The sequence below is a fragment of the Arachis hypogaea genome, chromosome 20 (genome assembly GCF_003086295.3).
Source record: "Arachis hypogaea cultivar Tifrunner chromosome 20, arahy.Tifrunner.gnm2.J5K5, whole genome shotgun sequence".
NCBI lineage: Eukaryota > Viridiplantae > Streptophyta > Magnoliopsida > Fabales > Fabaceae > Arachis > Arachis hypogaea.
Genome location: NC_092055.1, coordinates 79,342,010 through 79,365,375, shown reverse-complemented (window position 1 = coordinate 79,365,375; position 23,366 = coordinate 79,342,010). Strand labels below are relative to the sequence as shown.

Genomic DNA, 23,366 nt, shown 5'->3' with positions numbered 1-23,366 from the left:
CTCTGATACCACCTTGTCACGGATAGCAGCTGAAGCTTTAGGGTTCATTTTGCTTAGTGCACTTGAATTAGCTTAGTGTGAAAGGAGTTACGGAGCCCTTTTTCTTTGAGGCGCTAGAGAAGTTCTATTTTATAGCTAGACAAGACAACAGGGGAAAAGGAAGGTAGGTAAGATTCTCACCGAGCCCTAACGATAGATGAAGCAGGGTAAATTCGGTTAGCTCACACTGGATTTCTATTCCGATCTTTAGCTACCATCCCTGACGTTGGTGGATTTTGCCGCATCTAGTAGGGGTCACTTTGGTTCTGAAAGGTATGCTGCTGGCTTGGTGGATATCGCCCTATAAGGGATTTCTAAATCGACTGGATCAGCTGGAACTACACAAGGAAGCAGGATTCATTGTTGTTCTTCCTTTACAGAGTCAACGGCCTCAATAGGCGGGAATAGAAGGTGCAGGAACATCACTACCTACAGACCCACCTTTGATGGGCTTCTGGAGGAGGAGCTAGAGAAAGGGGTTCCTCGCTCAGCAGTTTCGAGGTCGTCCAAGACCTGAGGCCAGACCATACTTATTCTGGAGTCTTGCAGTCAATAGAAGCATTTGGAGAACGATTCACTAGGTAGCAAGCTGTAGAAGCTGCTTCCGCCCAAAAATCATTGGATAAGCCAGAATTAGATAGCATGCAACGAACTTTCTTCAGTAAAGTTCTATTCATCCGCTCAGCGACACCATTCTGTTGTGGAGTGCCTCTGCAAGATAAGGTGTGGAAGATGCCTAACAATGCCTTCATCTTTACAGAATTTGTGGAAATCACCATCACAAAATTCTAACCTATTAGAAGTGCGAAGGCGTTTAATCTTCTTGCCTGTTTGTTTTTCAACTAAAGCCTTCCACTGCTTAAAAGTGACAAACACATCACTCTTTTTTTCATAAAATAAACCCCTGGAGTAGTCATCAATGAAGGTAAGCATATACCGAGCACCACCTTTTGAAGGAACACGTGCTGGGCCCCAAAGATCAGAATGTATGTAATCAAGAGTACCTTTAGTTCTGTGAAGCCCTGAGTTGAAACTGATTCTCTTTTGCTTGCCAAAGAGACAACGCTCGCAGAACTCCAACTTGGATGTACTCTGACCAGAAAGAAGACCCCTCTTGCTTAACAATGTCAAACCCTTCTCACTCATATGTCCCAGCCTCATATGCCATAGTCTAGTGACTTCTGAATCAGACATGGAGGAAGATACAGCAGCAGTGCCTATAACGGTAGATCCTTGTAACACGTATTAAACCATTAGGGGGCTACCAACTTGATGAGCTTTCATCACAACTGGAGCGCCTTTTACAACCTTTAAAACACCATCACCGCCAACAGACAACCACCGAGATCCAATGTGGTCAACGAAATAAGGTTCTTTGACATATCTGGAACATGCCGCACCTCAGTAAAAGTTCTTACTACAACGTCGTGCATCTTGATTTTGACAGAACCAATGCCAGAAACACAGCAGGATTGATCATTACCTATCAACTCACTTCTGAGCTTCCTCTCCTTTCAGTCTTGCTGAGAGAATCTTACCTCTAGTGTACTGCTCCCCTAACAGCTCATTAGTTTGATTAGTTTCATTCTTTGCTTTCAACTCATACGCTTCTTCCATTGGCTTTCATCTCTTTCGGGTAAAGGCTTATATCTAATCCAGTTTGATGCTTTTAGCGCAGGAGCGTTAAGCCCTCTCCTTTACTTATCGAATAGGGGCGAGTAGCGAGATCGAAGAGCAAAGCGATAGGTTACTATGTAGCTTTCCCGAACAAGCAACGGCTTCTAAAGTAAAGGAAGGGGGCGCGCTAGCGCGAAAGCCGTTGCGCGTTAGCGCATCCGCTGGGAGAGGAGTGTTATTGATTGCTCGTTAGCGCTTAGCCGGGTAAGAAAGGTGCTTGTTTACTTTTATTCCATATCTCTTGATCTTAGATACTATATTTGACTCTCTATCTCTATAAGACAATAGCAGGACTTGCCAGCATGAGAGGAGTGAACCCTGTCTATCTGTGGGGAAAGCCCCTTTATTAGTAAGGCGATATGCTCTCCGATGCAGTAGATCAGTGGACCGGAAGATTAGCATGTGGGGCGAGAGTGTCCGGTCTGCTTCAAGTCCTGCCGTTCAATACTGGACTTCTTCTTCCGCTTCCAGGAGCAGCCTCTATCCAGTTGAGGTGAGGCCTTTGACTCCGCTTGCCTCTACTTTTCATGTCAAGCGTACAAGTGTAGTTTAATGGGATTGACTTCTAAAGACAGGAATTCTTTTTCATCTCCTCGGGCAAGACCCTGTATAAGTCGACGTCTTAACCTGACTTCCTGAGCTCAGTTGATTGTTGAAGCAGTAGCTCTGGATCAAGAGCTGGATGCTTACCTTATTATGAAAAAGGTAAAGGCTTTTTTTATAGATTCAGAGGTGAGTAAGGGGGGAGAATGGAAGACCTAAGAGCCCCAACTCATATCGTACCAAGAACTTGCCATTGACCTGATCAAGCGCTTTAGGGAGATCACCTTCACCCATGTTCCGAGAATCTACAATCGCTTGCCCTTATGGAATAAAGCTCGCTAGCCCTTATGGAATAAAGACTCAGCCGCTCTAGTACACATGCTAGTACACCGAAGTACAGAGTCGCTTGTCATCGAGAGATTGGGCATCCCAGCCCCTTTAATGAGGAGGAGCCCTTCCGTCGAACGGGACTCATTCATCTTCTTGGATGAAGACTATCGAGAGTTGGAACATGATGAACTATCACCAGTCAAGACGAGGAAGATTACGAGGACGATGGGAACCTTGGTATTCTGATTTCTACAATTACCTCAAGGACGGGTTCATATCAGAGTACGCCACTCGTGGTCAGAGGAGAGCCTGGAGGAGAACTTGCCCGACGATTTGTGATCTTGACGCTATCATGTTAAAGTTGTAACCTAGGGCACTAAAGTCAGGATGTTATGATGTTATAAAACAACCTATGAGGAATAGGAAGAGAATCATCTTTCACTGGATTCAAGGTAAAGAAAACCGCTATGAAAAGCAGAGAGATAGATCACGCCTAAAAGCAGCATTCCTATAGCTCTATGCCAAAAGCAAAAGCGTAAATGAGTTAGGAGCTTGAACCAGGAAATTTCCTTATGTTTAGAGTATAAGGGCAAAGACAAGTCCTCCCATTACTGGAAGTGCATCGTGGAAAAGGCTCGTTGAGACCTGCTATGATGCTTAAGTTAGCAAGGGTATTAAGCAGGTTTTTTAGTAGAATCAGAGTATGAGTTATACCTGGGTGTTCCAGTGTATTTATAATGGTTGTAGAGTGACCTTTCTGGAGATAAGATAGTTATCTTATCTTTAAGTGAGGTCATCTTATCTTCTGGGGAACCGCCTTTATCTTTCTGGGCTTTAGTTGCCTTTAGATTGGGCTGTGTTCCTTCGTTTGGGCCTACTTGGGCCTCTGTGGCATTTTGTCCGAGCTCTTTGTGAAGAGGTCAGACATTGGCCGAGCTCTTTGAGAAGAGGTCGGATAGTCTGACCTGAAGAGGTCGGTCGACTTGTCGCTAAACATCCCGGGTCAGACAGCTTTGACCCAGGGTATGAACAGTGCCCTGCTTGTGTTTGATCTTTCTGTGAGATCGTGCTTTTCAGAGCGTCGATCTCTTTGGAAGTCGTGCTCAAGCATCTGTCTGGCTTGTTTCTTCATTGCTTTGCAATCTTTGCAGATTTTCTAGAGGTTTGGTACTTCACAATCCAACCTCTTTTGAGTGGTAGTGTGGGTTTTCTACCCTTGCCTTCTGGATCACGCCTTGCTTTAAGTTTGTGTTGACAACCCTCTGCTTTGGCGAAGTTATCCTTGCGGCTTGCTATCCGGGCTTTTAGTGACTTGTCCGATGACTTTTTAGTGTACTTTATATAGAACCTTTTTTAGTCTCGGATGATGTTTGTAGCCCTGTTTGAGATTGTGCCTTCTTTGAGCAGAGTTGTATCCCTTTTTGTTAAGCACATTTGAGCCTTAAGTTGTTTCCCAACCTTTTGGCTTGTTCTTTTTTGAGATCGTACTTGCGCTTCTTTTTAGCTGATGTCGACCTGTACGACTTTGCCCCTGCTTGAGTTCGGACCTTTCCGTGAGATCGTGCTTTCAGAGCTTCGATCTCTTTGGGGAAATTGTTGGTGCACGAAATTGTGATCTCAGGCAACGGCGCCAAAAACTCTGTACGCACGTCTTAATAAATCATTTTTTATTCACAACTTCGATACAACTAACCAGCAAGTGCACTGGGTCGTCCAAGTAATAAAACCTTACGTGAGTAAGGGTCGATCCCACGGAGATTGTTGGTATGAAGCAAGCTATAGTCATCTTGTAGATCTCAGTCAGGCGGATATCAAATGGTTATGGAGTTTTCGAAAATAATAATAAATAAACAGAGAATAAAGATAGAAATACTTATATATATCATTGGTGAGAATTTCAGATAAACGTATAGAGATGCTTTCGTCCCTCTGAACTTCTGCTTTCTTGCTGTCTTCATCCAATCAGTCTCACTCCTTTCCATGGCTGGCTTTATGTAAGGACATCACCATTGTCAATGGCTACTTTTCATCCTCTCTGTGAAATGGTCCGATGCGCTGTCACTGCATGGCTAATCATCTGGAGGCATCACCGTGGTCAATGGCTGCATCCTATCCTCTTGTGAAAATGGTCCAAATGCTCTGTCACAGCACGACTAATCATCTGAGGTTCTCGATCATACTGGAATAGGATTCACCCTCCTTTTTTGTCTGTCACTACGCCCAGCACTCGCGAGTTTGAAGTTCATCACAGTCATTCAATCCCAGAATCCTACTCGAAATACCACAGACAAGGTTTAGAATTTCCGGATTCTCATGAATGCCACCATCAATCTAGCTTATACCATGAAGATTCTGATTAAGAGATCCAAGAGATAATCATCCAATCTAAGGTGGAACGGAAGTGGTTGTCAGGCACGAGTTCATGGGGGAATGATGATGATTGTCACGTTCATCACATTCATGTTGAAGTGTGAATGAATATCTTAGAAGCGGAATAAGTTGAGTTGAAAAGAAAAAGAGTAGTACTTTGCATTAATTCATGAGGAACAGCAGAGCTCCACATCTTAATCTATGGAGTGTAGAAACTCTACCGTTGAAAATACATAAGTGAAAGGTCCAGGCATGGCCGAATGGTCAGCCCCCAAAACGTGATCACTAGATCAAAAATACAATCCAGGATCTTCCAAAGATGTCTAATACAATAGTAAAAGGTCCTATTTATACTAAACTAGCTACGAGGGTTTACAGAAGTAAGTAATTGATGCATAAATCCACTTCCGGAGCCCACTTGGTGTGTGCTTGGGCTGAGCTTAAATGTTACACATGCAGAGGCTCTTTCTGGAGTTGAACGCCAGGTTGTAACGTGTTTCTGGCGTTCAACTCTGGTTTGTGACGTGTTTCTGGCGTTTAACTCCAGATAGCAGCGTAGAACTGGCGTTCAATGCCCTCTTACGTCGTCTAAACTCGGCCAAAGTATAGACTATTATATATTTCTGGAAAGCCTTGGATGTCTAATTTCCAACCCAATTAGAAGCGCGCCATTTGGAGTTCTGTAGCTCCAGAAAATCTACTTTGAGTGCAGGGAGGTCAGAATCCAACAGCATCAGCAGTCCTTCTTCAACCTCTGAATCTGATTTTTGCTCAAGTCCCTCAATTTCAGCCAGAAAATACCTGAAATCACAGAAAAACACACAAACTCATAGTAAAGTCCAGAAATGTGAATTTAACATAAAAACTAATAAAAACATCCCTAAAAGTAACTAGATTCTACTAAAAACATACTAAAGACAATGCCAAAAAGTGTATAAATTATCCGCTCATCACAACACCAAACTTAAATTGTTGCTTGTCCCCAAGCAACTGAAAATCAAATAGGATAAAAAGAAGAGAATATACTATAATTTCCAAAATATCAATGAGACATAGCTCCAATCAGATGAGCGGGACTTGTAGCTTTTTGCCTCTTGAATAGTTTTGGCATCTCACTTTATCCATTGAAGTTCAGAATGATTGGCATCTATAGGAACTCAGAGTTCAGATAGTGTTATTGATTCTCCTAGTTCAGTATGATGATTCTTGAACACAGCTACTATATGAGTCTTGGCCGTGGCCCTAAGCACTTTGTTTTCCAGTATTACCATCGGATACATAAATGCCACAGACACATAACTGGGTGAACCTTTTCAGATTGTGACTCAGCATTGCTAAAGTCCCCAATTAGAGGTGTCCAGGGTTCTTAAGCACACTCTTCTTTTGCTTTGGACCTTGACTTTAACCGCTCAGTCTCAAGTTTTCACTTGACACCTTCACGCCACAAGCACATGGTTAGGGACAGCTTGGTTTAGCTGCTTAGGCCAGGATTTGATTCCTTTAGACCCTCCTATCCACTGATGCTCAAAGCCTTGGGATCCTTTTTATTTACCCTTGCCTTTTGGTTTTAAGAGCTTTTGGCTTTTTCTGCTTGCTTTTTCTTTTTCTATATTTTTTTCGCTATTTTTTTTCTGCAAGCTTTGTTCTTTGCTGCTTTTTCTTGCTTCAAGAATCATTTTTATGATTTTTCAGATTATCAAATAACATGTCTCCTTGTCATCATTCTTTCAAGAGCCAACATATTTAACATTCTTAAACAACATCTTCAAAAGCCATATGCACTGTTCAAGCATTCATTTAGAAAACAAAAAGTATTGTCACCACATCAATATAATTAAACTAAGTTCAAGGATAAATTCGAAACTCATGTACTTCTTGTTCTTTTGAATTAAAACATTTTTCATTTAAGAGAGGTGATGGATTCATAGGACATTCATAACTTTAAGAGAAAGTTACTAAATACTAATGATCATGTAATAAGACACAAACATGGATAAGCACTTAATCATAAAGAAAACGAAAAACAGAGAATTTAAGAACAAGGAATGAGTCCACCTTAGTGATGGTGGCGTTTTCTTCTTGAGGAACCAATGATGTCCTTGAGCTCTTCTATATCTCTTCCTTGCCTTTGTGGCTTGATCCCTAGTGATTTTTGGTATTTCTATCCTCAGTTGCTTCCAATAATTATGTGGAGGGAAGTGCATCCCCTGAGGTATCTCAAGGATCTCTTGATTTGCAGCCACATGTTCTACCACTGAGCTATAGACCCTTGAGATGAATCTTTCCATCTCCCATGACTCGGAGGTGGAAGCCTTTGTCTTCCCTTCCCATTTTCTAGAGGTTTCTCTGGTCTTAGGTGCCATCAATGGTAATGGAAAAACAAAAAGCTTATGCTTTTACCACACCAAACTTAGAATGTTGCTCGCCCTCGAGCAAAAGAAGAAAGAATAGAAGAAGAAGAATGTATGGAGGAGATGGAGGGATGTGTGTATGGATGTGAGTGGTGAATGGAAAACAGAAGGGATGATCATGAATGGAGAGAGAGAGGGTGAGGTGGGTTGGGATCCTGTGAGATTCACAGATCCTGAGATGATCCTGTGGTGTCCACAGATCCTGAGGTGTCAAGGATTTACATCCCTGCACCCATTAGGCATGTAAAACGCCCTTGCATGCAATTCTGGCGTTTAAACGCCGAATTGATGCTTTTTCTGGGTGTTCAGTGCCCAGATGCAGCATATTTCTGGTGTTGAACGCCAGCCAGATGCTTGTTTCTGGCGTTCAGCGCCAGCTCTTCTTCACTGTGCATTTCTGGCGTCTAAACGCCAGGATACTGCTTGTTTCTGGCGTTCAACGCCAGAAACATGCTCTGTTCTGGCGTTGAACGCCAGCCAGATGCTCCTTACTGGCGTTTAAACGCCAGTAAGATCCTCCTCCAGGGTGTGATTTTTCTTCTGCTGTTTTTGATTCCATTTTCAATTTTTATATTTATTTTGTGACTCCACATGATCATGAACCTAATAAGACATGAAATAATAATAAAAATAAAATTAGATAAATAAAAATTGGGTTGCCTCCCAACAAGCGCTTCTTTAATGTCAATAGCTTGACAGTGGGCTCTCATGGAGCCTCACAGATGTTCAGAGCATTGTTGAGACTCCCCAACACCAAATTTAGAGTTTGGATATGGGAGTTCAACACCAAACTTAGAGTTTGGTTATGGCCTCCCAACACCAAACTTAGAGTTTGACTGTGGGGGCTCTGGTTGACTCTGTTTTGAGAGAAGCTTACTGTGCCTCTTTTCCATGTTTACAGAAGGATGTCCTTGAGTTTTAAACTCAATGGAGTCCTCATTCAATTGAAGGACTAATTCGCCTCTGTCAACATCAATCACAGCTCTTGCTGTGGCTAGGAAGGGTCTTCCAAGGATGATGGATTCATCCTCATCCTTCCCAGTATCTAGGACTATGAAATCAACAGGGATGTAAAGGCCTTCAACCTTTACTAACACGTCCTCTACTTGTCCATAAGCCTGTTTTCTTGAATTGTCTGCCATCTCTAATGAGATTTTAGTAGCTTGCACCCCAAAGATTCCCAGTTTCTCTATTACAGAGAGGGGCATGAGGTTTATCCCTAAACCAAGGTCACACAGAGCCTTTTCAAAGATCATGGTGCCTATGGTACAAGGTATTAGGAACCTTCCAGGATCCTGTTTCTTCTGAGGCAATGTCAGTTGATCCAGATCACTTAGTTCATTGGTGAACAAGGGAGGTTTATCTTTCCAAGTCTCAACACCAAATAATTTGGCATTCAGCTTCATGATTGCACCAAGGTACTTGGTAACTTGCTCCTTAGTAACATCCTCATTCTCTTCAGAAGAGGAATACTCATCAGAGCTCATGAATGGCATAAGGAGGTTCAATGGAATCTCTATGGTCTCTAGAAGAGTCTCAGATTCCTTTGGTTCCTCAGAGGGAAGCTCCTTATTGATCACTGGACGTCCCAGGAGGTCTTCCTCCTTGGGGTTCACGTCCTCCCCTTCCTCTCTAGGTTCGGCCGTGTTGACTATGTCAATGGCCTTGCACTCTCCTTTTGGATTTTCTTCTGTATTGCTTGGGAGAGTACTAGGAGGGATTTCAGTGATCCTTTTACTCAGTTGGCCCACTTGTGCCTCCAAATTTCTAATTGAGGACCTTGTTTCATTTATGAAACTTACAGTGGCCTTAGATAGATCAGAGACTAAGTTTGCTAAATTAGATGTATTTTGTTCAGAGTTCTCTGTCTGTTGCTGAGTGGATGATGGAAAAGGTTTACTATTGTTAAACCTATTTCTTCCACCATTATTAAAGCCTTGTTGAGGCTTTTGTTGATCCTACCATGAGAGATTTGGGTGATTTCTCCATGAGGGGTTATAGGTGTTTCCATAGGGTTCACCCATGTACTTTACCTCTGCTATTGCAGGTTTCTCAGGATCATAAGCTTCTTCTTCAGAAGATGCCTCTTGAGTACTGTTGGATGCAGCTTGCATTCCATTCAGACTCTGAGAAATCATATTGACTTGCTGAGTCAATATTTTATTCTGAGCCAATATGGTATTCAGAGTATCAATTTCAAGAACTCCCTTCTTCTGAGGCGTCCCATTGCTCACAGGGTTCCTCTCAGAAGTGTACATGAACTGGTTATTAGCAACCATGTCAATGAGTTCTTGAGCTTCTGCAGGTATTTTCTTTAGATGAATGGATCCACCTGCAGAAGTGTCCAATGTCACCTTAGCTAATTCAGACAGACCATCATAGAATATATCCAGGATGGTCCATTCTGAAAGCATGTTAGAAGGACACTTTTTGGTCAGTTGCTTGTATCTCTCCCAAGCTTCATAGAGGGATTCACCTTCTTTCTGTCTGAAGGTTTGAACATCCACTCTAAGCTTTCTCAGCTTTTGAGGAGGAAAGAACTTGGCTAAGAAAGCCTTGACCAGCTTATCCCAAGAGTTCAGGCTATCTTTGGCTTGAGAGTCCAACCACACTCTAGCTCTGTCTCTTACAGCAAAAGGGAAAAGCATGAGCCTGTAGACTTCAGGATCTACTCCATTAGTCTTAACAGTATCACAAATCTGCAAAAATTCAGTTAAGAACTGAAAAGGATCTTCAGATGGAAGTCCATGAAACTTGCAATTCTGCTGCATCAGAGAAACTAATTGAGGTTTCAGCTCAAAGTTGTTTGCTCCAATGGTAGGGATGGAGATGCTTCTTCCATGTAAATTGGAATTAGGTGCAGTAAAGTCACCAAGCATCCTCCTTTCATTATTATTATTTTCGGCTGCCATCTCCTCTTCTTGTTCGAAAATTTCTGAAAGGTGCTTGCTAGATTGTTGTAATTTAGCATCTCTTAGTTTCCTCTTCAGAGTCCTTTCAGGTTCTGGATTTGCTTCAACAAGAATATTCTTGTCCTTGCTCCTGCTCATATGAAAAAGAGGGAACAGAAAAATAATAATAATAGGGATCCTTTTTACCACAGTATAGAGGTCCCTGTGTGAGTAGAAGAAAAGAAGAAGAAAAGAATGTAATGTAAGGAAAGAAACACAAGGGTGAGGAGAGCAGAGATGTGAGATGAAGAGAAGTGTTAGTAGATAAATAAATAAATAGAAGGAGATGAGAAAGAAAGAGAATTTTCGAAAATTATTTTTGAAAAATGGTTAGTGATTTTCGAAAATTAAAAGAAGAAATAAATTAAAATTGAATTTTGAAACAATTAGTTAATTAAAAAGAATTTTTGAAAAAGAGGGAGATATTTTCGAAAATTAGAGAGAGAGGGTTAGTTAGGTAGTTTTGAAAAAGATAAGAAACAAACAAAAAGTTAGTTAGTTAGTTGAAACAAATTTGAAAATCAATTTTGAAAAGATAAGAAGATAAGAAGTTAGAAAAGATATTTTAAAATCAAATTTTTGAAAAAAATATGATTTTGAAAAGATAAGATAATAAGATATTTTTGAAAAGATATGATTGAAATTAGTTTTGAAAAAGATTTAATTTTTAAAATCACAATTAATGACTTGATTCACAAGAAATCACAAAATATGATTCTAGAACTTAAAGTTTGAATCTTTCTTAACAAGTAAGTAACAAACTTGAAATTTTTGAATCAAAACATTAATTGTTATTGTAATTTTCGAAAATTAGGGGATGAAATTAAGAAAAAGATTTTTGAAAAATAGTTTTAAAATTTTCGAAAATAAATAAGAAAAATGAAAAAGATATGATTTTTGAAAAAGATAAGATTTTTAAATTGAAAATTTGATTTGACTCATAAGAAGCAACTAGATTTTAAAAATTTTGAAAAAGTCAACTCAAATTTTCGAATTTATGAGAGAAAAGAGGGAAAGATATTTTTTTTTATTTTTTAACTTTTATGATGAGAGAGAAAAACAACAAAAATACTCAATGCATGAAAATTTTTGGATCAAAACAATGAATGCATGCAAGAATGCTATGAATGTCAAGATGAACACCAAGAACTTATTCTTGAAAAATTTTTTATGCAAAGAAAACATGCAAGACACCAAACTTAGAAATCTTTAATGCTTAGACACTAAGAATTCAAGAATGCATATGAAAAATACCACACAACACAAAACAATATAATATGAAGATCAATCAAGAAGGTTTATCAAGAACAACTTGAAGATCATGATGAATGCAATGCATGAATGCAATTTTCGAAAAATGCAAGACGAGTATGCAATTGACACCAAACTTGAAATTGACTCAAGACTCAAACAAGAAACACAAAATATTTTTGATTTTTTTTATGATTTTATTAATTTTTTGTATTTTTATTTTATATTTTTCGAAAATTAGTGTGAAAAAGAAAATAAGGATTCCAAAATTTTTAATATGAATTCCAGGAATCTTGCACTCTTATTCTAAAGCTCCAATCTGAGGGTTAGACATGGCTTAATAGCAAGTCAAGCTTTAGCATGTAAATCTTTTGGATCTGGAACAGCAGCAGGTGGATTAGCAACAACTAGCGTGCTCTTGATAATGTTGGGTTGGAAGCCCCAGTCCAAATGAATTTAGACATGGCTTTATAGCCAGTCAGGCTTCAACATGCTTCATGAAACACTAGAATTCATTCTTAAAAATTCTGAATAACATAATAAAAATTTTTGAAAAGAATTTTTTATTTTTTTTCGAAAACAGATGAGAAATTTTTTAAAGATTTTTGAAAAATTTTTGAAAATAAAACAAAAAGAAAATTACCTAATCTGAGCAACAAGATGAACCATCAGTTGTCCAAACTCGAACAATCCCCGGCAACGGCGCCAAAAACTTGGTGCATGAAATTGTGATCTCAGGCAACGGCGCCAAAAACTCTGTACGCACGTCTTAATAAATCGTTTTTTATTCACAACTTCGATACAACTAACCAGCAAGTGCACTGGGTCGTCCAAGTAATAAAACCTTACGTGAGTAAGGGTCGATGCCACAGAGATTGTTGGTATGAAGCAAGCTATGGTCATCTTGTAGATCTCAGTCAGGCGGATATCAAATGGTTATGGAGTTTTCGAAAATAATAATAAATAAACAGAGAATAAAGATAGAAATACTTATGTATATCATTGGTGAGAATTTCAGATAAACGTATAGAGATGCTTTCGTCCCTCTGAACTTCTGCTTTCTTGCTGTCTTCATCCAATCAGTCTCACTCCTTTCCATGGCTGGCTTTATGTAAGGACATCACCATTGTCAATGGCTACTTTTCATCCTCTCTGTGAAAATGGTCCGATGCGTTGTCACTGCATGGCTAATCATCTGGAGGCATCACCGTGGTCAATGGCTGCATCCTATCCTCTTGTGAAAATGGTCCAAATGCTCTGTCACAGCACGGCTAATCATCTGAGGTTCTCGATCATACTGGAATAGGATTCACCCTCCTTTTGCGTCTGTCACTACGCCCAGCACTCGCGAGTTTGAAGTTCGTCACAGTCATTCAATCCCAGAATCCTACTCGGAATACCACAGACAAGGTTTAGACTTTCCGGATTCTCATGAATGCCGCCATCAATCTAGCTTATACCACGAAGATTCTGATTAAGAGATCCAAGAGATAATCATCCAATCTAAGGTGGAACGGAAGTGGTTGTCAGGCACGCGTTCGTGGGGGAATGATGATGATTGTCACGTTCATCACATTCATGTTGAAGTGCGAATGAATATCTTAGAAGCGGAATAAGTTGAGTTGAATAGAAAAATAGTAGTACTTTGCATTAATTCATGAGGAACAGCAGAGCTCCACACCTTAATCTATGGAGTGTAGAAACTCTACCGTTAAAAATACATAAGTGAAAGGTCCAGGCATGGCCGAATGGCCAGCCCCTAAAACGTGATCACAGGATCAAAAATACAATCCAGGATCTTCCAAAGATGTCTAATACAATAGTAAAAGGTCCAATTTATACTAAACTAGCTACTAGGGTTTACAGAGGTAAGTAATTGATGCATAAATCCACTTCCGGGGCTCACTTGATGTGTGCTTGGGCTGAGCTTCAATGTTACACGTGCAGAGGCTCTTTCTGGAGTTGAACGCCAGGTTGTAACGTGTTTCTGGCGTTCAACTCTGGTTTGTGACGTGTTTCTGGCGTTTAACTCCAGACAGCAGCGTAGAACTGGCGTTCAACGCCCTTTTACGTCATCTAAACTCGGCCAAAGTATGGACTATTATATATTGCTGGAAATCCCTGGATGTCTACTTTCCAACGCAATTGAAAGCGCGCCATTTTGAGTTTTGTTGCTCCAGAAAATTTACTTTGAGTACAGCGAGGTCAGAATCCAACAGCATCAGCAGTCCTTGTTCAACCTCTGAATCTGATTTTTGCTCAAGTCCCTCAATTTCAGCCAGAAAATACCTGAAATCACAGAAAAACACAAAAACTCATAGTAAAGTCCAAAAATGTGAATTTAACATAAAAACTAATAAAAACATCCCCAAAAGTAACTAGATTCTACTAAAAACATACTAAAAACAATGCCAAAAAGCGTATAAATTATCCGCTCATCAGTCGTGCTCAAGCATCCTGACTTTGGTCGACCTTGAGTAGTTTCTCCTTGTGCGCGTCTGGTATTGCCCTTTTTTGTTTGTTGAGAGGGCTTTTCAGCCTTTCTTCCGACTTGTTTGTCTTCACTGCCCGGGCTTTTTAGTCATAATCCAACAACTTTTTAGGTAGTGTTCCAGTGGGGAACCTTTTTATAGTTTGTTTGGATGACTATTTAGCTCCGTCTTTGAGCCTGTGCTTTTGGCTTTTTAAGTAGTGTCTTTTTTTTCAAGACTTCGTACTTTTCAGTGAAGTACTTCTTGCTTTGGTCTTTTGACCTTTCCTTGGACTTTGTGAGATGTTTATAGAGTGTTGGTACTTTGCTATCCAACCTCTTTTTGATTAGATCTTTTTTTAGTCCGTCTTCTGTTTAGGCGGGATGACCTTTGGGGCTAACTTGTCCGACAACTTTTTAGTGTTCTTGGTAGAACCTTTTTAGTTAGACTGAACAATGTCGATAGCCTTGTCGTGGAGCCGTGGCTTTTTGGGTGGAGCTATGTCCCTTTTAGCGCACTTTTTTTGTTGGTCCGACTTCTCTTTGTCGATCCTTCTTTAGCTTTCGTTGGTCCGACTTCTTTTTGTCGGTCCAAGCTGTAGCTTTTGTTGGTCCAACTTCTCTTGTCAGTCCACTCTGTAGCTTTCGTTGGTCGACTTCGCTTGTCGATTCTTTCTGAGTTATTTTTAGTAATTCATTTTTAATTAGGCTTCGCCGGATCTCTTTTTTATGGATTTACTTTTTATAACTCTGTTGCTTTAATTGTCTTGGGCCGACTTCTTCATGTCGGTCGCTTCTAAGTTATTTCTAGTAATCCATTTTATTTGGACCTTTGTCAGGTCTCTTCTTATGGATTACTTTTATAACTTTGTGATTTGGGTCGACTTCATCATGTCGGGCCCTTCTAAGTTATTTTTGTAATCCTCTTTCTTGGACCTTGTTCAGGTCTCTTTCAGGGATTAGTTTTTGTAACTTTAGCGTACAAAAGGAGGCCGATTTCCTCATGTCGGTTCTTTCTAAGTTATTTTGTAATCCTCTTTCTTGGACCTTGTTCAGGAAGCTTTCAGGGATTACTTTTATAACTTTTATGTTTTGGGCTGACTTCGTCACGTCGGGCCCTTCTAAGTTATTTTTGTAATCCACTTCCTTGGACCTTGTTCAGGTCTCTTTCAGGGATTACTTTTATAACTTTTATGTTTTGGGCCGACTTCGTCATGTCGAGCCCTTCTAAGTTAGAGTAATCCTCTTTTATAGGGTTGGCCAGACCTCTTTCCAGGGTTTACTTATAACTTGGGTTGACTTGGTCCGACTTCTTAACGTCGGCCAGTCTTTAAGTTATTATTTAGCAATTCATTAAGACCTCGTCAGGTCCTTTCTCCAGATCACTTTCGATAACATCTTGTATTATTCCGTTTTCATCTTTACAGATTTGTAGAAGTTTGGTTCAATCCTCGTTTGGTCGACCTTTAGATGAATTTGGTTTTCATCTCTGTTGCGTGATCGTGCAGTAAATTTGTTTTTCCCTTTCTACCGATCTGTAGCTTTATAATCAGGCGATGAATTCTGCTTTCACTTTTTTGCCGACCTTGTCGAAATCAGGCGATGAATTCTGGTTTCATCTTTTCCGACTTTTATCGTGATTGGGCGGTGAATTTGGTTTTCACCCTGCCAACCTTGTCGTGATCCGGCAGTGAAATTTTGCATTTCAGATTAATGCGTCTTGGTATAGTAATGAATTTTGTTTTCACTTTGTCAACCTTTGTCGAAATCAAACGATGAATTCGGTTTTCATCGTGGTCGGGCGGTGAAGTTGGTTTTCACCTTGCCAACTTGTCGCTTTGTAATCTGACGATGAATTTGGTTTTCATCTTGCCAACTTTGTCGTGATCGGGCGGTGAATTTGGTGTTCACCTTGCCGACCTGTCGCTTTGTAATCGGACGATGAATTTGGTTTTCATCTTGCCAACTTTGTCGTGATCGGGCGGTGAATTTGGTGTTCACCTTGCCGACCGGCCGTAGTCGGGCGTCTTGATGGGGAACTTTTTAGGGAATCTGCAATCTTTTAAACAATAAAATAAAGATAAGAGTGTGTACATGTTAGTACTTACCTTTCTAAGTCGGGCAATCTTTTTGGATCTCGGCCTGGCACCCTTTTTAGATTGCAGGCATGCCATGACCTTGGTAGCTCTTACCCCTCGAGGATGGACACTTTATAGCAACCTTTCACCAGTTCTTTTAAACAACTTGGTATGGTCCTTTCCAGTTGGCTGCTAGCTTCTCTTCTCCTGACCGACCTATTCTGATGTCATTTCGGATTAGGATGAGATCGTTGTTGCTAGATTACCTTCCGATTGTATCTTGAGGCCATTTGACGTTTTAACGCCTCTTTCTTGATCCGAGCTCTTTCTCAGATTTCTGGAAGTAGGACGAGTTCTTCCTTTTGAAGTTGGGAGTTGGCCTCTTAACTGTAGTGGATCACTCTGGGTGATCCTTCTTTGACCTCCAGTGGGATTATTGCCTCCATTCCGTAAGCTAATCAGAAGGCTGATTCCTTTGTAGTGGAGTGTGGGGTTGTCCGATATACCCATAGGACTTGTGAGAGCTCTTCAGGTGGGGCTATAGGGAAGTTGGCATGCTTTTGATGTAAGGCTTTGACTTTGTATTTGCTTTGAAGAACGTTGGTTCTTTCTGCAAAAAGTTTGCATCTTTGATCGTTTGTTGTCACTTTTCTTTTGTCATTCGCTTTTGAGAAGAATGTGTGCTTTGCTTAGGGTTTGGTTGCTGTTCCAGTTTCTTTTCATCGTTGCCTGACTCCTTTTGTACAAAAGTTCTAGCTTTTGTTTTGACCTTTTGTTTGAGAGGTGTTCGGACTGTTTGGGTATAGATTGTCGACTTCTTTTTTCTGTGTTCTTGCCCTGTTGTTGCCTCCAAAGGGTGCCCCTGGACTTTCGTGTGAGTCCTGGGGTTTCCCTTTTACCGCCACGTCTGTCACTTGATATTTTGCTCTTATTGTCCGAGTTATTTTCTTATTTGCCCGAGTTGTTTGGTAGTAACCCCATAGTCGACCTATGTCTTTGAGATGTCTACTAAGATCCCAGAAAGCATGTTTGATTGGCTGGATTGCATAGTTTTAATGCGTGTTACTATGGCTGACCCTGAGTACATTCCGTATACCGCCTTCGAGATCGACTTGTTGTGGTCTTGTAATGTAGCCTGGATGAGGCTTCTGTTATTGCCCTCTAGTTTGGTGTTTGCTAGTTTTGAAAATGCATCAGCTCGGGCATTCTATGTGTCGGACTTCATTTTCCCCGATTTTGTCCGAGTTGTTGGTGTTGGCTGGTTTTGAAAATGCATCATCTTTGGCATTCTATGTGTCGGACTTCATTTTCCCCGCTTTGTCCGAGCTGTTTTCTGTTTTTGTCCGGGGTCCCCCGAATTGTCCGAGATATTCTCTGGTTTTGTCCAGGGTCCCCCCAATTATCCGAGCTGTCCTCTATAGGATTCTTCTAGCTAAGTTTGTTTTCTGTAGGATGCCTTTTATGGGCTGGTTGGTCCGAACTCTGATAGTGTGAGCTTGAAAGTATGGGTGGAGTCATTGAGAGGTGAGTACGAGAGCGTAGGCGAACTTTTTCTATCTTTTGATAGTTTAGTTCGGCCCCTTGTAGAGCTTTGCTGATGAAGTAGATGGGTTGTTGCCCACTTTCGTCTTCTCTGACTAGTGCTGAGGCTATTGCCCGACTTCCCATTGCGAGGTATAATATGAGTTCTTCACTTTCCCGGGGTTTAGTGAGAATGGGTGGTTGCCCCAAGAATTTTTGAAATCTCGGAAGGCTTGTTCGCATTCCATTGTCCTTTTCAAACCTCTATCCCTTCCTTAATATACCTCTTTGAGGTGTCTTTTGCAAGATGATTTGGAGATCGAACCTCCTGCGAATCCTCCATTTATCATATGAACACGTCTCTTAGGGGGGTGAGGTAGACGTTCAACTTGTCCGACCTCTTTGGTGTGAGGTGGATGTTCCACTTGTCCGGCCTCTTCGGTGTATGGTGGACCTTCAACTCGCCCGACCTCTTTGGTGTGAGGTGGACCTTCAACTCGTCTGACCTCTTTGTTGTGAGGTGGACCTTCAACTCGTCCGACCTCTTTAGTGTAAGGTGGACCTTCAACTCGTCCGACCTCTTTCTCCTTTTTGCTTTTGATTGGGCGAGATGGTGAGATCTTCTCAGTGTTGCGTATTTCTCGTTAAACATCCACAAGACATAGGTTTCTCAGTGGGTTGGTCTTCTTTCTTCCTGGACTCTTTATCCTTGTCCCGTAGTGGGTTAGGAGAATCTAGTTTTTGAGCTGTCTCCCAATCAGGAGTTCTCCTCCATATTGATATATTTTTTCACCCTTTCTTGAACTTCGTTTAAAGATGTTGGGTGAGTGGTTGAAAGGTCCTTCTCGCAGGCCAATAATGAGACCCATGATAGCTGCTTCTATTGGCAGACTTTGCATGTCCAGGCATGCTTTGTTAGAGTAGTCGGGAAGGCTTTGCATCGAATAACGTCCGAGGCATCAGTGAGATACATTCTGCTTCTGAAATTGCTAAGATGATGGCTTGGATCCGATGTGCTGTCGTATGGGATCACATCGGGAGCTTTGAAGTCCTTTGGGACTTTTAGCTTTCATGATCTCCTTGGTGAATGGGTCTTGATCTTTGTGGGGGCTGTCTTCATGACTGGATCAAGTGGTCTTGGTTTTGAGATCGGCTTTTTTGCTTTAAGAGCTTATCGTCTAGCTTTCGACGTTGTCTTTGTTTCTCTCCGAAGGTTTCTTTCGGATTCCCGTTGATGTTCAGCCTCTTGTTCCAGCTGATTAAGGCAATTTTGTTGCTCATGGATAGCTTCCAAAATTTTTGTGTTTGGGGGTTGCTTATCTCCCCCCTTTTGAGGTGTGTCTTTGGAGGTGGCGTCTGTGTTTTTGTTGGCGTTCTGTCTGCCAAACCAGAGTTTTGATTGTTGTCACGGTCGTCCGCCATGGTGATGGGATGACTTCCAGGTTCCCCGGCAACGGCGCCAATGTTCCGAGAATTACCTGAAACTGTGGGTCGATCTCGGACGAGATTTTCTGTACTGGTCGGAGATGACGTGTCCAGCAGGTGGGTGGCGGCCGGAGCTATTGTGTCCGACTTGTTGGACTGGCTGCGCTACTGATCCTTGGTCACCGGAGGGTGGGGGTACCTGCAAGGGACTCCGATGCTTAAGTTAGCAAGGGTATTAAGCAGGTTTTTTAGTAGAATCAAAGTATGAGTTATACTTGGGTGCTCCAGTGTATTTATAATTGTTGTAGAGTGACCTTTCTGGAGATAAGATAGTTATCTTATCTTATCTTATCTTTAAGTGAGGTCATCTTATCTTCTGGGGAACCGCCTTTATCTTTCTGGGCTTTAGCTGCCTTTAGATTGGGCTGTGTTCCTTCGTTTGGGCCTACTTGGGCCTCTGTGGCGTTTTGTCCGAGCTCTTTGTGAAGAGGTCAGACATTGGCCGAGCTCTTTGAGAAGAGGTCAGATAGTCTGACCTGAAGAGGTCGGTCGGCTTGTCGCTAAACATCCCGGGTCAGACAGCTTTGACCCAGGGTATGAACACCTCCCATCAAAGCAAGCAGTTTTGAGCTAAATCCTCAGCTCATTGTCATGGTGCAGCAAAATTGCCAGTATTTTGGTCTTCCACAGGAAGAACCTACTGAGTTTTTGGCGTAGTTCTTGCAGATTGTTGACACAGTGCGTGACAAGGAGGTAGATCAAGATGTATACAGGCTGTTACTGTTTCCATTTGCTGTAAAAGATCAAGCTAAGAGGTGGTTAAATAACCAACCCACAGCAAGCATAAGAACATGAAAACAGTTATCAGACAAAATCCTAAATCAATATTTCCCTCCAAAAAGAATGACACAGCTAAGGCTGGACATCCAAGGCTTTAAACAAGTGGATGATGAATCCCTTTATAATGCCTGGGAGAGGTACAGAGGGATGCTAAGGAAATGCCCCTCTGAAATGTTTTCAGAGTGGGTGCAATTAGAAATCTTCTACTATGGGCTTACAGAAAAAGCTTAGATATCTTTAGACTAATCAGCTGGTGAATCTATACACATGAGAAAGACTATTGAAGAGGCTCAAGAGCTTATTGATATAGTTGCTAGAAATCAGCATCTATACATAAGTAATGAATCCTCCATGAAAGAAGAAGCTAAGGCAGTATCAATTGACTTTAGTCCTTAGGAACAAGTTGCTGAACTCAATCAGCAACTATCATCTATAACAAGGCAGTTAGCAGAATTTAAAGAGATGCTACAAGAAACCAAAATTGCTAACAAAGATATGAAATCACAATTGAATCAGACAAAACAGCAGTTATCAAAATAGATAACAGTGGAGTGCCAAGCAGCTCAATTAAGAAGTGGAAAAACATTAAATATCTCAACTTAAAGCAGCAGAAAGCCAAGAAAGGAACAGCTGATAGAGGATGAGCAACCTGCTACCCAAAATCCCTCTGAGGACAGTAAGAGCCCAAAGAGGAATAAGTCTGGCGTTCAAACGCCAGAAAAGGGTGAAAACTGGCGTTAAATGCCCAATCCATGTCCGGTTCTGGCGTTCAAACGCCAGAAAAGGGTTGGAATCTGGTGTTAAACGCCCAATCCACGTCCAACCCTGGCGTTCAAACGCCATTGAGGGATCAGACACCTGTAAGTGCTGATAATGACCCCCTCAAGAAGGCTTCTCAACCTGCCTCTGTAGGAAATAAACAATTTGCCGGCTTTGCAGATGTTCATACCCTGGGTCGAGCTACCCGACCCGGGATGATTGGCGACAAAGCGACCGACCTCTTCAGGTCAGACTACCCGACCTCTTCTAAAAGAGCTTGGCCAAATCGACAGGAAAGCCCAATAAAGGGCCCAAATAAAGGAACACGACCCAAATCCAAAGGCAATCCAAGCCTATAGAGATAAAGGGGGTTCCCTTGAAGATAAGCTGACTTTATCCAAAACAGGATAAGATAAGATAAGATAACTAACTTATCTTATCAGAAAGGTCAGCCCACACTACTATAAATACACTGGAGCACCCAGGTATAACTCATACTCTGATTCTACATAAAACCTACTTAATACCCGTGCTAACTTAAGCATCGGAGTCTCTTGCAGGTACCCCCCACCCTTCGGTGACCAAGGATCAGCAGTGCTGTAAATCCAACAAGTCGGATACAACAGCTCCGGCCGCCATCAACCAGCCGGACACGTTATCTCCGACCAGTACAGAAGATCCTGTCCGAGATCGACCTCCAGTTTCAGGTAACCCTCGGAACATTGGCGCCGTTGCCGGGGAACCTGGAAGTCATCCCACCACTATGGCGGACGGCCATGACAATGACCACGATTCAGATCTAGAAAACAGAATGCCACACAAAAACGCAGACACCACACTGAAAGATACCCCGGAATCCAACGGAGACAAAAATTCATCAAATCCGGGAGCAATAGAGGCACTTCAAGATCGCTTGAAACAACTTGAGAAAGAAACCCAACAACAACGGGAAATCGGAAAGGATCTACAAAGAGAGGTACGGCGACATCGAGAATTGGAAGAAAAACTACAGCAATTAGAAGCCGATCTCAAATTGAAAACTCCTCGGACTACTCCTGAGGAAAATTCACGCAAAGAACAAGATCCATTCACCAGGGAAATCATGAAAACCAAAATTTCAAAAGACTTCAAACTCCCGGATATGATTTTGTACGACGGCACCATAGATCCCAACCATCATCTCAGCAATTTCAGAAGCAGAATGTACCTTACCGACGCCTCAGATGCCGTTCGCTGCAAAGCTTTTCCAACAACCCTCACGAAGACAGCGATCAGATGGTTCGACAACTTACCTCCAAAGTCCATCTCAAACTTTGATGACCTGGCCAAAAAGTTCCTGGCCAGATTCTCCATCCAGAAGGATAAGGCCAAGCACGTACCCAGTTTACTAGGGATCAAGCAAGGAGATCGGGAGAGTCTCCGCAACTACATGGTAAGATTCAACAAAACATGCATGGACATACAAAGTTTACCAATAGAGGCCGCCATCATGGGACTCATCAATGGCCTACGAGAGGGACCTTTTAGCCAATCTATATCAAAGAAGTACCCCACCTCCTTAGACGAAGTACAGGAGCGAGCAGAAAAATACATCAACATGGATGAGAATGCTCGGCTGGGAGAAACCTCAAAATCTGGGGCCTCCTACCGAGACAAAGACAAGGAATCCAAAAGGAAAGAAGATTAACAAGGGGAAAAAATAAAAAAATACCATAATTACACTCCTCTCAGAGTATCCCTGGTCGATGTATACAAAGAAGTCTGCCATACGGAGAAAATTCCCCCAGCACGACCACTCAAAGGCAAAAGAGGAGGAGGAAACCGGAAGGAATATTGTGAATACCACCGAGTTCGAGGGCACTCCACCAAAGAGTGCTTCGACTTAAAGAATATCATAGAGAAATTGGTGAGAGAAGGAAGATTAGATCGCTTTCTGGCTACCCGAGATGATGACCAAAGAAAGAGACGAAGGGACGAAGATGACGGACGAGCTGAGCGATCACCTCGGACACCAGAAAGACACGTCCACATGATACACGGGGGATTCGCAGGAGGCGGGATCTCCAAATTATCCCGAAAAAGATATCTCAAAGAAGTATATCATGTCGAGGGAAAGGAGGAGGCACCCGACATCCCTGCGATAACATTCACTAAAGAGGACGCATCCGGCATTATCACGGGACACGACGGCCCCATGGTCATCACTATCATACTGGCAAATGCCAATCTACACCGCACATTAGTAGACCAAGGGAGTTCTGCCGACATCTTATTCAAAACAGCCTTCGACAAACTTGGCTTAGACGAAAAGGAGCTTAGAGCATACCCGAATAGTCTGTTCGGACTAGGAGATACCGGTACAACCACTGGGATACGTATCACTACACACAACCTTCGGAAAAGGGAACCAATCCAGGACCCTCAAGATAGACTACATCGTGGTCAACATAAGTTCAGCCTACAATTCCCTAATAGGTCGGACAACACTCAATCAACTCGGCGCAATAGTCTCAACTCCACATCTATGCATGAAATTCCCAACTACAGAGGGGATAGCTACGGTAAAAGCAGATCAAAAGATGGCACGCCGCTGTTATAACGAAAGTCTAAACCTCAGAGGCAGAGGAGAAGAGTTTCATACAATTGAGCTTGGTGGAGTTCAGCGACCAGAAGAACTCCGTCCGCAGCCGGAAGGCGAGAT

General features: G+C 41.9%; 1 non-coding gene across 1 annotated transcript; it reads left to right on the top strand.

Moving 5' to 3' along the window:
- Positions 1 to 9,778: 9,778 nt before the first annotated feature.
- On the top strand, positions 9,779 to 9,886 carry LOC112787122 (small nucleolar RNA R71). The gene has a single exon (XR_003194553.1). It is a non-coding gene; the product is annotated as a small nucleolar RNA R71 (small nucleolar RNA).
- The last annotated feature ends 13,480 nt before the right edge of the window (positions 9,887 to 23,366 follow it).